Genomic DNA, 15,710 nt, shown 5'->3' on the forward strand with positions numbered 1-15,710 from the left:
TGAGAGCGACAGAGCGAACTTTCATTTGCTTATTTTCAATATTTAACTACTTAAGTTTATTATTTTGTCACGACTTCTTACACAAGTGCTTTAAGTTTTTAACTTAGCTCAGTTTACACTAGAAACAGATAGTACTGGTACATTATTTACCCAGCTACTCTAAGTTATCTCATTTACGGCTGTACAATCTTGGATTTCATAGCGAACACTAATTTTAGTAATGCAATTTCAATGTTATGTTCTCATAATGATATTAGCGTAGAATCTATTCGTGTGCCAAAGGATTTGCACTTATCTGGTTATAACAGCATTATGTATGACGTTGTAAAATTTTGTAAAAATATGTATTTTTTTTATAGAATTGTCTAGAGGTTTAGATGTTTATTGTTTTGTTGATTACTTATTTTTATATCTTTATATATGTTAATAATCAAATATTTTATTTTAAGGACCAATATGTGAAAAATAATGAGAAACAAATGCTAGTTGATACTTATGACTGTTTTTACTCGATGTTACTTATTCATAATGTAATAATTCTAAAAGTTTTATTTACAAGTATTTTACATTCCTTTAAGAGAATATACAGGGTGTTAGGTAAATGGGTATAGGGGANAGCGGACTCTCCCTTATGAGCCTACACTAGCCCATGTTAACATGGTCATATAAATGGTATGGTGAAGTCAGAAATTTGATATCATCATTTTAATTTTTTTAATTTTCATACTTAATAAATTTTATAAAAATCCGATTTGTATGAAAATTAAAATTATTAAAATAAAGATATCAATTTTCTGACTTCACCATACCATTTATATGACCATGTTAACATGGGCTAGTGTCGGCTCATATACCCATTTACCTAACACCCTGTATAAGATTATGCTAAGTGTAAGTTTATTACTTGATATTTTAATTTATTATGTAATGCATTATTGTAACTGTGTTTATTCAAGGTACATACTGTTTACATCAGAAAATATTGATAGGATTTTTTCTAAGTGTTATTTATATTTATTTGAGTAGTTAACCAGCATTGTATCAAAGTATTACGCATACAGCGTCATAAATGCCTGCATTTTAACACTTAACACTGCAACTGTGGTTTATTCTTATAGCCAATAAACTTTATAAGTAAATATCATGTTATTCGTCCTCATGATGCCCTATAAAAGCAATACTTATCAATTTACTTGTGTACCGATAAAATAAAACATTTATGTGAGTGCNCTAGCACTTACTTGCTTAATTACTGTTAAGTATTATTAATTGATTATGTTTTGACTTTAAAGTATGAGGAATTGACGTGTATTTCTGAATGGGATTCTTCGTTGAAACGGAAATAATCTTATAATCCTAATATACGGTAAAATCCAAATATATCGCGTCGTGTATTGTCAAACTATATTGTCAATATAGTTCCGTGTCATCATAACCGTATCGTATATCGCTTTATGACCGTTACGTAATTGACTTTCTAATTGAAAATCAACTGCCTTTTATATTAAAGAGGCCTTGTCAGGAACACCGTGGAACTGTCGGGGAGCGGTCAAGTTCGAGTTTTAAGAAGATCACCAGAAAGTTGTTGGGTTCTGTTTAAAGCCATTGCTTGATGAAGGCGATTGTTTTTGGTTAGATTCTGTTTTAGTAGCATCCGTTATTTGTTATGTGACTTAAAGAAACCTCAATTATTCTATCCTTATCAGTGAAGACTAATATTTCTTCATGTTTCTTATTTAGGTTTATCTTTTTAGTGGTATTGATAGAGTTGCAGCCACCGTTATTTCAGGCTGATTCAAACAGCAATGTTAGCAATTTAATATGACTTCGATAATTCCCATTTTCTATAGACCTGATCGTTCGTTCGTTCGTTTCAGCCGAAAGACGTCCACTGCTGGACAAAGGCCTCCCCCAAGGATTTCCACAAAGACCGGTCCTGCGCCGCTTGCATCCAGGTACTTCCCGCGACCTTCACCAGATCGTCGGTCCACCTAGTGGGAGGCCTGCCCACGCTACGTCTTCCAGCTCGTGGTCGCCACTCAAGAACTTTTCTGCCCCAGCGGCCATCATCTCTTCGAGCTATGAATTACCTGATCATTCCGTGCGATTTATTTTAGTTTTTTTTCAGTGTACTTTAAATAAATAACAAAAAACTTTACAAGAAAATTTCAATACGACCAATTCCATTAAAAAACCTCTCTAAAATCAGCAGTTCATTTATCCCAAAATTACGGAACTCCAACAAAGATGTTCTAAATACGTCCTACGCGTGTAAAAAAGTGCCTATAAAACTCGTATCTTAAGTGTATTCAGTAAGAAAATAAATGCATAGAAAAATTCTTTCTTGTTATAGGAAAGGCTAGAGGGCCCGCACGTCGCGCCTGCCTACATATTTTATTGACCCTGCCTGCTATACAAGGTGGGGGAGAAGACAGATTCGTTCGAAGATAAGTATTCGATGATAAATCCTGGATTAAAGATGGTTTGTAAGTGTGAGCGAAATGGTTGGCCTCTCTTGTGGTTTCAGATTCTTACGAAACGGGTTTATGATCAACGCTACAAATAAAAATAAATATGAAATACTTATCTGAAAATCCTTTATTGTAATATAAACCTTTAATTTCGAATATTGACTGTAAAAAGAGTATGTAACAGCTCGATAATACTGAATTTCAGAATAGTGTACCTAATGTTAAGAAAGGTTAAATTTATTTAGGTGGAATGAACTTCGACTGTATTAGTTACTGCAAGGCTAGTAACATTATTCCCGTTCGTTTGTTCCAGGTACATTGTACAGCATCAGCGTTATCCCGAGACACATCCGTCCCCGTCACCCCGTGTTGCACCCCGCAGTACTTTACGGCGTATCAGTCGGTGCGGTATTCCCAAACTGCACTTCAGAGCTCCCGGCCGGCATAAAGAACAGCACACATAGACAACGCACCGCAACACATACCACACACGTCACACACACGTAAAATACACTCTTTCGCAAAAATCTCCTTGCTAAATTTCGCCTCACACAAAACTTCTCAAAGGTCAACCGTACACCTAAATTTTCTCTCCAACTGTACAAATGTATTTTAGTGTGTATTACGCACCGATGCCCGAATTCGGAACACGTAACGTATGTTTTAGGCGAATTTCTTGGCCTATTTATGAGATGCAATGTATGTGTGTCAGTTTTATAGCGGCCATTTTGAAATTTTATCCGCTGTACAATGTTTATGTTTAATAAAAGAAGGTGTGAATCTTTGAGTATGATATCGAAATGTGATTTCTTCTTACATTATTTTCGTTTTCATGAAAATACTTAACGAGATAACTTTTTTGGTGATGTGCGTCAATGAATGATAGTATAATAAGTGTAAAGCAGTTAAAATAATTACCTTCTTAATGAATACGACTTAATAAGGCAATGCGATTAAAAGAAAATACGTTTTCAATATTCATTTTATGTAAATTAAAAGTTAAAGGTCTCCTCAACAACAGCCTTAATTAATCCTCAATTAGCAGTTTGTGACTGAATGTAAACAATTAGGCATTTAATAAATACATTCAGTTTACCCACATTTTTTGTCTATTATGTCAAAACTAAGTCTAACAACTACTCTATTCTATTCTTGTCTTTAATTTGGCAACTCTTTGTAAGTAGATTTAGGTTAAATAATCCGAATATCTTTAATAATTTAGTTACAGAGCGTCCATTTCGAGTAACAACGCTAAGATTAAGTTTCTCGTTGCCAGATGTGCCGACTGCGGTAGCTCTAAATAATATTGTAAAGGTCATCGCTCATTTAACATCACCATTTATATCTCGATGAAACAAAAGAATTCAGTTATGTGTTATCAAATGAAATAAAAAGAGTTGTGGATTCTGATCTTTTGGCAAGATTGGGAATTAAAATGTAATTATTTTATCTGCTATCAAAATTTTATCTTGAATTCGTATTTATTTATAACTGAAGTAATTTATGGCACGGACAAGGTTAGTTTAGAAAATAACCATATTTCCTGAAATTGTTTTTTTTTTCTGTAAAATTTTTATCCGACAGAAAATCTGCTTGATATCTTTTTTTTCAGTAAATGTTTAGTTTACCCATCATTTTTATTTTTACACAGAGAAGTTCCTTTAAAAATTATTATGTTAAAAATTTCAGTAAAAAGGGTTATAAAAAGTATTACATATAATAACAATATCGATCTCTTTCGCAATACCGAGGTAGAGTTGCATGAGCGGTGACCTTAACTCTACCGTCACTGCGCATTCGGCGGGGTGCATTCGCTATACAAATGGGAGGGGGTGACTATAAACAACTTTCTATTTGTTGTCGGTTCTAATTTTGTGTTGTTTGTACTCATTCGTTATTTGAAAATGCTTTTTAAACGTGTTGTTGCTTATGTTTAAATTATAGAGTCATTTGTTTCATGTTGCTTATTCATTTGTTTTTCATTCAATTCATTTTGAATTAAGAACAAACTATATTAAATTAAACGTACATTTCATTTGTTTATTCTTTATTATTAAAATTCTTGAGTCATTTGTTTTTAATTCAAAATGAGAGCGACAGAGCGAACTTTCATTTGTTTATTTTCAATATTTAACTACTTATGTTTATTATTTTGTCACGATTTCTTAAACAAGTGCTTTAAGTTTTTAACTTAGCTCAGTTTACACTAGAAACAGATAGTACTGGTACATTATTTACCCAGCTACTCTAAGTTATCTCATTTACGGCCGTACAATCTTGGATTTCATAGCGAACACTAATTTTAGTAATGCAATTTCAGCGTTATATTCTCATAATGATATTAGCGTAGAATCTATTCGTGTGCCAAGGGATTTGCACTTATCTGGTTATAATAGCATTATGTATGACGTTGTAAAATTATGTGAAATATGCATTTTTTATAAAATTGTTTATAGTATGTTTATTGAAAGAAAGAAAGAAAGAAAAATGTTTATTCAGTATCATCGACAATACACTTGCAATATTGTTCTTTTTTATTACTTATTTTAATTACTTTGTATTTAATATTTTAAGTACTATGTGAAAAACAATAATAATACAAAATGCTAGTTGATAAGACTGATTTTATTCGATGTTACTTATTAATAATGTAATAATTCTAAAAGTTTTCTTTACAAGTATCTTAAATTAAATTCCTATAAGAAAATATTATAAGATTATGTTAATTTTAAGTTTATAACTTGCTATTTTAAGTTATTATGTAATGCATTATTGTAACTGCGTTTATTCAAGGTGCTGTTAACATCAGAAAACATTGATAGGATTTTTTCTAAGTGTGATTAATATTGATTTTGAGTAGTTAACCAACACTGTATCAAAATATGACGCATACAGCGTCATAAATGCTTGCATTTTAACACTTAACACCACAACTGTGGTTTATTCTTATAGCCAATAAACTTTATAAGTAAATATCATGTTATTCGTCCTCTTGATGCCCTATAAAAGCAATACTTATCAATTTACTTGTGTACCGATAAAATAAAACATTTAAGTGAGTGCAATCATTTCATATTCTCCTTTCTGAATACTGATCCGGCTAGATACCCAAATCCGACAGAACTATGTACTTATTTACTGTTTCAATCGGCCAGCATATTCGAAACTCGACAAAATCAGAGTTTAAATTGTTCGTTTTACGATTATCGTGTACTTCGATGGTAGGTACCTTTTGAATACAAATTTGTGACTTTGGAATACTCACGCGAACCGCTCTACAATGATCCCACATGCGAAATTCAACCTTAAAATTATGATCATAGAAATAGAATTGTTTTAATGGAAACCCACGGACTCACCTTACATATAGGTCCAGATAACTTTACATGATAGTAACAAAGTACATATTTTAAGAGCAATATCGTCGATTCAGTGGAAATAGTAAATAGTAGATATACAGAAATTGATCGACAAATCGTTGTACAGTTTGTACATTCAAAGAAAGTAAATGACATGGTACAGTCGATAAAACTCGTGAATAGTGGTTTTCGATTATTTTCTGACGGTGGCATAACTTTGAACGTTAAATGGTGGGTTTATTAAGTACTGTCATTGGCACAATACCCGCGATGGGGTTTACCCAACGGCCTTCTAGAGCGCAAGTTATTTATGAAGAGAATAACTTCTGTTGAATTTCGGGGACTGCCTCACTAAGCAGAATTATAATTTCGTAAAATTACAAAATACAGTGAAAAAGCATTGTTGTCTTAAGTTAAAGTAAGATATTTATTGAATTCTTAAGTGAAATCTCAAGTCATACAGAAAAGAAATAAAAATGTATTACAAAAGATTGTATTGTAAAAAACTTATTTCAATTGCCGTTTAAATATTACAGTATTTTAAAGCTCCTACCGTTCTGCCATAATAATATGTCTTTAAACATATTATGCTGTAACAAATTTATCCACTTACCTACACTTCTGAGTCGTGTAGCCATTGAATGTCACCGTCAGAATGGCTGGTTGCCTATGTCATTTAGCTATGATCATACAAATATTAGTACTNTTTAGTACTTATCTATGTTACAAAGCTTACAAACATTAGTATTCACACCATAATAATATAGGAAATAGGATTAGAAGAAAAACTGCATTAATTATAATATTCAGTGTTGTAATCAAATATTTTATATTTAACTAAAATAATTAACCAGCCGACTGTACAATGAGATAATTGTTCCACGTAGCAAATCGATAGCGTTTTTATTTAAATAGTTTGATGCATATCTTGTATGGGATAGCGATATAAATGGCCGCGGCCATACATACGGGCCATACACTTGGCCATAACGGCCTCCCGAATAACGCGTGATCGATACAATGTTGCCATAAGCAATCGATTTCGTCTTTTGATTGCTGAGAAATCGATTTACCAGCGTAGAAGTGCGCATTATCGGCGCGAGAATCGATTCATAACCGATTGACTACCGCATTTGTGATTACTATTGATTTTTTTTTGGATTGCTGAGGTGGGAGGAAAGAGGACGATTAAGGTTAGAGTATCTGAACGTTAAGGTTCCGTATAATATAGGAATTTAACTTTTATTTGTTGTTATATTTAATAAAAATAACGCTTAAAGGAATCCTATGGAGAATTATTTATAAGTCATATTATAACGACCAATCATTTGCTGATCCCTTTGCTCCTGGTAATTTATAAAAAGTCAAGTAAGTCAATTTATAACAACTTCAAATAATTTATCACAATTATATCTAAGAGATAAAGTCACCGATTATCACCTTACTTAGTCTGTAAGAGAGCGTATGACACAACTAGGTACATAAATGATATGAGCTTTTTCAGGAACCGGTAAAATGTCTTTTAGACTTATTTTTTAATTATTCTACTGATCAAATCAGGAATATGAGGTTTTCAGACAGTATTCTAACTTTTTCAGCGGTTGATGCCTAAGCCTATCAATAGGTGAGAACTTTCAGAGCACTATTGTTCAGATGACTCTATTATAGCGAGCTCTACTACTTACTTAAAGGTGCAAGTTGAAACAGCATGACGGTGAGCGATGAGAAAAAATAGAGTAAGTAGCTAATCAAATTACCTTTAGATTTTTTGGAAATCACAAATTACAAGGTGACTGAAAAAGGTGATCAATAAATAGAACAAAATTTTATTTATTTGCATAGTTTAATTTGAAATAATTAAGCAGCATCATCAAACGTTTCTCTCATCCTACTGAATAGTTCATTTTTTTCCAGCATTAAGTAACTAAAATTTATTGAGATAGTTAGATCAAAATAATTGTGTCCAAAGTGTTTTAAATTTGAATGTAGTCTAATTTATATCAAAACTGTGTATTGAAGATCAGTTTCAATTGCTGTTAAGTACCTACATGAATTATTAATTCGGTACTGGCTGTAGGTATCAACATGCCTCAAAACTACATAATACCTAGGTAAGTAATATTTTGTTTTATTTGGTTCTTATTTTAGTTGAAACCAACCTACCGTAACAAAATTTATTCATAGTGATAAGAGACCTCACCTAGTGAACTAGTTATCTTTATCAGTAGAAACAACTTATTAACATTACAAACAAAATAAATCTTTCTTTATTAGAGACGGTTAAATATTCAAGCTGTAAAACTATCAAAATCATGGCTAAAGAAATTAAAATATTTGAAAGTTTTCAGCGGTTATTCCTATCTCTACTGGCAATATCCAATTCTTATAACGCAGTTTTTTGTAACTTCGAATCATTTAACAAAAAGATATTAATTTTGGAAGTCAATATTTTAATTTTACTTATTAGTTTTTTATTGAAACTGTTCAATAAATATTCATAAGTGATCGTCTGAAGTGAGATGACAATATTTTAATACTTTTATTTCCTTACATTCTAAAAAGAGAGTAAAAGTTGCAATGTCTACTTCAGTCTCTATCCGCTACCTATCGTAATTCGTAAAAATATGTCAAAAGAATAATAAATTATACAAAATTAAAACATTTAAGCAATAAATTAATTAAACATTTAAAATGTAGAGTCATAAAAATTTCATTCGTACTACGATGGATTTCTTTCTGATTTAAAATATTTCGTAGTGATTTTAACAACCGCATTGAAGAAATAAAAAAAAAGCTGTAACCTATTTCAACGTAATTTATTACCAAATCAGCTGTTTTTCCTGATAAATTACGAGCATGAATACACCGCCATCTAGTAAGGATGAGTCGAACTACGCTTCCATCAACGCCATCTATACAGAATTCTATGAAACTAACTTATCACGCACAAACACATGCAAAACTACTCCCGTGCTGTTCTCTCGCATGTATAATGAGCGAGACAAGAGTACGCTGCAAGATGTCTGCCAAATTGGCTTTTAAGCGGTGCCGCGCGTTGATTGGTCAGTTCGCGTAATGGAAAAGTAGTTTTTTGGGATTTGACCAATCACGTCTCGCGAGGCGTTTGCTAAGCAGGCGGCCATGGCGTTTTAGGCGGGGCATTGCCCTAGGTCCTCCTTTATATTCCTGACGTATGCAGTCATTTGAGTTATGGATCATGGCGTAGGAATACGTATCTCTTAAGAATTCCGCTGAGTTTTGCTCTCGTTGTAATATTATTAGATAAAGATGATGCGTCGGTTGAGTAATATGTATTTGAACCATACATACCTACATTGTAGGTCGATAATAAATCATTGAACCGAAGATGTTTTATGATAAATGTTCATGATTTTTTCAGGTTGGTAATAATAGGTCTTATTGCTAACTATTCAGTTAAAGATATCTAATTTAAACAAGAGATTTTAAACCAATTTGTTTTGCTTTATCACCTTATCAGAAATAAAATAAGATTTTTCTTAGGCATTATACCTAGGTACTTATTTTATTTACATTACAAAACAAGGGAAATTGACAATTAATCATAGAGGTTAATTGGTAAAAAACGACGAAAACTTCTGCTATTTGCTATAAAACCTTTAAAAAGGAGAGAGATAGACTACACTTTAGCATCTCCAAAGGAACCACACGAAAGGATATCAATAACAGCACGCAATCAAAACAACCACAAATCCATTCACGCCGCATTTTTACGATCAATAAAAATAGTTTTACAACCGCAAACAAAAAAACTGTACGCTTGAAAAATGACTTAGCGCCGGACTTTATAGTTCGCGCTCGTAAACATAACGTAAACTGAATGGGGCATCCCAATTATATTGCATTAAAACGACGCTCATTGACGAAAATTTTATTAACACAATGTTGGAAACAACAGGTGACCGTAGGTTTTACGATCAGCTGGCGCGTGGCACGCCGTAAAACGACGTCGAATCGTAAAATCGTAAGAGCGCTCGAATTGCCCCTAATAGAACATTATAGTCCGGATGACGTGTTAAGTTTTATGTGATTTTCAGTGTGGACACGTCTTTATGAATTGAGATCGGCTCGTCTGTGACCGTTAAAAAGATCGTGGCGGGACTGACGACTATTTCGAAACGTTTTGAAGCTCTTAAATTTAACGGCCGATATTGTCAACACCTTCTATTATTTACCCTATTTATCAATTTTATTGTCCTTTTTGGGTAGGTAGGTACACAATTATGACGAATAACCATTCATTATGGTATCAAATTACTTTTTACTAGCAAAGAATTTGAACACGTTTCGTTCGTTTTAGATTCCCTGATTCCAAGAGGAAGGCATTATAAGTTACTTAGGTACGTAAAATGTACTTATTTTGATAACTAATCAAAAGAGCGTAGTTTGAGGTCTCAAGTATTAATTAATTTGTTAACTAAAACTCTCCGTAATGAAATAAAATTATAACTTTAGGAACTTTACTCAAACATACTTAAGTAAATCAGAATGAACGTTTTTAGTTAAAATTTATAAAAATATTTTCTTTACCCTTTGAGGAATTAAGACCAGCTATGTCTATAAATCTCTGGGTGCTTTTTAGATGCCTTTTCGTGCCTAGATCATTACGAAATTATGCCTTTGTTTCCCAATTTCTGGAAACAGAAAAGGCGAAGGACGCCCCGGCAAAATGTCCAACATTCATTATAACACCCTCGTGCCCGAGGCAGACCCCTATCTTATTATCTTTCCGCTGATTCCATACCGGTTCCTCGCAGGGTTGTCATGCTCATACATGCATAAAAACAAGCCAAGAGGCCAAGAGCTTCCTCGTTGTGGATAAAAAAAAACGAACATAATTTCTAACGCCCTGAAATTCGTAGAGCTTGAGCTTTTCAGCAATTCACGAAAAAGAGCGATTTGCACAACTTTAATACAAGAAACAAAAATAAACTTGCCTTTCCAAATTTCAGATTGCATAAGATTGGTAATTCATTTATGGGAAAATGTATTAAATTCTTTAANTTTTGAAACGTTTTGAAGCTATTAATTTAACGGCCGATATTGTCAACACGTCCTATTATTTACTTACTCTATCTATCAATTTTATTATCCTTTTCGGGTAGGTACTTACACAATTATGACGAATAACCATTTATTACCTACAATGGTATCAAAATACTTTTTACCTGCTAAGAAATTTTAACACTTTTCGTTTATTGCCTTATTTTGTCGTCTCGTTCGTTTTAGGTTCCCTGATTCCAAGAGGAAGGCATTAGATGGTTGGTAAGTACCTAAAGTACACTCTAAGCGTTAATCAAAAGGGCTCAGTTTGAGGTTTCAAGTAAGTACTTAGGTATTTTGTTAACTAAAACTTTCCCTATGAAATAAAATTATAGACAATGTTACTTAAATAAACCATTACTTTATTTAACCTTACTAATAAACCATAAGGTTTTCTTCACCCTTTTAGGAATTAAGATCAGCTATGTCCATAAATCTCTAGGTGCTTTTTAGATGCCTTTTCGTGCCTAGATCATTACCAAATTATGCCTTTGTTTCCCAATTTCTGGAAACAGAAAAGGCGAAGGACGCCCCGGCAAAATGTCCAACATTCATTATAACACCCTCGTGCCCGGGGCAGACCCCTATCTTATTATCTTTCCGCTGATTCCATACCGGTTCCTCGCAGGGTTGTCATGCTCATACGTGCATAAAAACAAGCCAAGAGGCCAAGAGCTTCCTCGTTGTGGATAAAAAAAAACGAACATAATTTCTAACGCCCTGAAATTCGTAGAGCTTGAGCTTTTCAGCAATTCACGAAAAAGAGCGATTTGCACAACTTTAATACAAGAAACAAAAATAAACTTGCCTTTCCAAATTTCAGATTGCATAAGATTGGTAATTCATTTATGGGAAAATGTATTAAATTCTTTAATAAATTACCACAAACTGTTGTAGAACTACCCATTCATAAATTCAAAGCACATATTAAAAGTACCTTAATGAAAAAGGGCTACTATAAAGTCGATGATTATTTAAAAGATAAAAATGTTTGGGATACGTTACTGCCTAGCTCGCATAAATATTTATAACTTTGTACATTTTAAAGCATGTAAACCTTTGAAAAAGAGGCTGACAATAGTGACTGAGTTTCTTGCGCTGCTTCTTCTCAGCACTGGCCCATTTATTGTCCTGAAGCAGTGGTAGGGTTAATACTGGGACGTGTAAAAGTGCTTTTTTTAAGCCTATTTACAGAAATAAATGAGTTTTTAGAGTTTTTAGTTTTTTAGTTTTACTGGCAATTTGATATTAAACATTCTTGTTATTTTAGTTCATAAAGAACTTGTGATAGAACTGGGCAGTTGACCGAAGTAAAAATAGTGGGTATTTTTGTTTTCTTTGATATTATATAAAACCATTTTGCATTAATTCCGGATATAGTGTAGTGAAAAGTTTGGCGAGACACTAAGTACCTACCTAATTTATTATTCTAGAGCGGATTAGTGAAAATAAAAAAGGTACCTTGCTATCAAATCTTAAGGCGCCTCTACTGTAGGTACCTATTGAAAGTAAGTATTTCACTTTGTTATAACTATTTATAATATGTTCTAAGGCTAGAGGGGATAAAAAGAGATAGAAACAAGTTTTCACGGTACGTTTACGTTTGGATTGAGGAAACACTAAACCTGGTCAACTCATATAGGATAATGATCTCTTCGCAAATTAAAGCTATGAAAGACTTTTATTTAAAAATTTAAATAAATATTTAGCCACTGGCAACCATGCCACACACGCTGGGCCCGATTGTGTTATGAATCGGGCATACATTCCCCGATACTCGTACTTTGCCTTCGATTGGATTGCTCAAAAATGCTCCATGCTGAGTATGGAAAAGAAAGCTGGAACTTCTTGGAGTAATATCACATTTCAAAGTATTTTATGGAATGGAGACGTTACTTACAAATATGGCAGTGTACAGTGTAGTAAGTATCATAAATGTATGGTATATTTAAAGCGGATGAGAGAAGATTGTGTTTTTGGAGATTACATTTATTGACATACTTAATTTTCGAAGAGTCTGTATTGTTTCATATAATGTCAATCAAGCAATGAATTCAATGGTAACCTTGAAATTCAGCACCAAACAGATGCACTGTAGTTAAAGAATACCTTTACATAAATGTGACTGGATACTCCAAGTATTTATTATCCTAAAATTACAGAAATTGACACAAAACACTGCTCTACTCTGTTACATTTTCTCACGGTTACAAACCTCAAAATTAATTTGAGTTTGTTTATCGAATCATACCTAAAAAAGAGCAAATAATATTCATTATTAATTTAATGTCATTACCTGATCCAAACCAAAAGGCCATGACCACATCATCCGTATTCTTTATGCACCTGGAACAAAATACACAGCAATGTCAATACATCCGACATTTTATGCATCCGCGTTGTATCTCGAATATCCCTTTTAGGTAAGCTCGCTTATGCCGAAGCTTACGAGTACATGATCACACAATCTTTGTATTGCATTACGTACATGTACGTACAAGTTGACTTTTATATGATAACTAGCTGACCCGGCGAACTTTGTTCCGCCTTAATGGCAATAAATAAGCAAACTTTTTTTTTAATTTCGAACGGGATAAAAAGTATCCTATGTCCTTCTCCTGGCTCTAAACTACCTCCCTGTCAATTTTCAGCTAAATCGGTTCAGCCGTTCTTGAGTTATAAGCGAAGTAACTAACACGACTTTCTTTTATATATATAGATAGAGATGCGTGTTGGTAAATATGTTTCATTTCTTTTATAAAAATATTCAGCAAAAAGTAGCCATAATAATGTACGGTTATTCATTTGACTAGCGAAGTGGAGCAGCTTTTTGAATTTCAAAATTGTTTACTGAAGCCATACTGAAGCAAAAACTACTCATCAATAACGAAAATGGTTGACATTTTGAAAATAAAATACCAAGCAATTATAAACTTGCCTTGTAAATGTATTTAAATAAGTTACTTACAATAAATTACTTGGGGACAAAAAGTACTGTTTATTTATAAGTAAACATAATAAACTATCGATACACGTCGTATATCTTACGGAATGTGTTTTATGGCATCGATTCGTTTTATTATTATGATAATTTTTAAGATAAAATATGGAGGTATTTACACGACAAAAACGTAATTTTTGGGATGTTTTACGTTAAATCACGTAACACGTAGATTTATAAACAAAACAAACGAAAACACAATTTGTTTGTAAAATAAACAAAAGCTAAGCGAACACCTGACTCTACATTTATCTGCCTAGGGATTTGCGACTGGGTTTTTAAATATGCAAAACAAATGAAGTCTAGAAGATTAAAAGCACCCATAATACTAATTTAAAAGTCTGAGTGAAGCAAAAATGCAAAATATTTTAGAAATACACACAGATAGTGCAACTTTTTGTGTATCATCCACTATGAATACACGTTTTTACGCTAATTCTACGATTCTGCGCTATCATTAGACCAGTTAATTTATTGGTCGTGCATTTTGTAAACCAGTCAGCCGTAACAGATAGGGTACTTTGAATTAAGAGATCGCTAAGCCCACCCACTTTTGGCTTCTGAAAATCAAACTAACATACCTTTTAGCACAGATAACTATTTATGTAACTATGCAAATACTCCTCATTCAGCCTTTAGAACACATTTCCTTTTACGTAAGCTGCGATCATCTCTAGACTTGTAGAGTCTGTAGAGACTCTATCATCTCTGTAATAACCATAACTGTCTCATCATGCATGAATGACGCGAATCCTACGCGGTCTTGATCTAGTATGATTAAGGAAATCGTGGACCTGTCACCTGTCAACCGTCTGCCGCTTGTCTACCGTCAACGAGCATAAAAATAACCAGCTCGTATGAACATGCATGTGCGGTCGTTAAATGACGCGCGTAGAGTTTGGGGGTCCGTGGTGCGATAGAAATATTGGGGGGTCGATGACCGGGCGTAGGGGGTCTGTTGAGTAAATAAATTAGTCGCAAACTAACCAGTACCTAACTATTCTACAGTGTTTAAAAATATACTCTAACGTATATTTAAGCACACCTCTAAAACACTTGACCACTACTCAAGATTTTTTAATTTTGCAGAGATCGATTTAAAACTCGTCATTAGTAGCTATTTATTTATTTTATGAAAACATTATTATATGTAGAAAGATAGACATTCTCATATACTTACCTAGGTATCTGGTGATATTTTTGTAACATCAAATAAAATCCTGTAAAAAAAAACTGAAATATTTTTAATATGAGCTGATTATGATTGACAAATTGTTTTTATTTTAAATTTTAAACACACATTTAATAAAAGTGGCTTCTTACTTTAACATTTTCAAATAAGCTTACAAACTCAGTACCTATACAATTCGGACACTTTTCCAGCGAAAGAAAAGTACGGAACCCCAACCCGCTCCTTGCTCGCTCCCCGACTTTTTATAACAGCATTTATAGCTGTTGTGAAACATAATGGCACACTTGAACTTGAGGTGCTAGTGACACCATTTGATACATCGTAGTATTTTATTGTTTCGCTCAATGGACGGAATTTTACGAGCTCGTAATCTGACGCGAGTCTACATAAACTACGTCACGATGACTCATTTGAATGCTGGGCAACTTTCAATTTCAACGCCCCAACACGCAACTATGTGAATTCAAATATATTTTGTAAGCAAATCAAACGGTATCTATAGTTTGTAAAAGCAAAAGCATGGAGAATGGAAATTGGCTTCATTGACGTTGAACACGACGAACTCGTTCGAGATTTTCAAATTACGCTACTCACGTGAATATTTT

Source organism: Ostrinia furnacalis, unplaced genomic scaffold (assembly GCF_004193835.3).
Source record: "Ostrinia furnacalis isolate ACB-3 unplaced genomic scaffold, ASM419383v2 OfSCF4915, whole genome shotgun sequence".
In the NCBI taxonomy this organism is placed as follows: domain Eukaryota; kingdom Metazoa; phylum Arthropoda; class Insecta; order Lepidoptera; family Crambidae; genus Ostrinia; species Ostrinia furnacalis.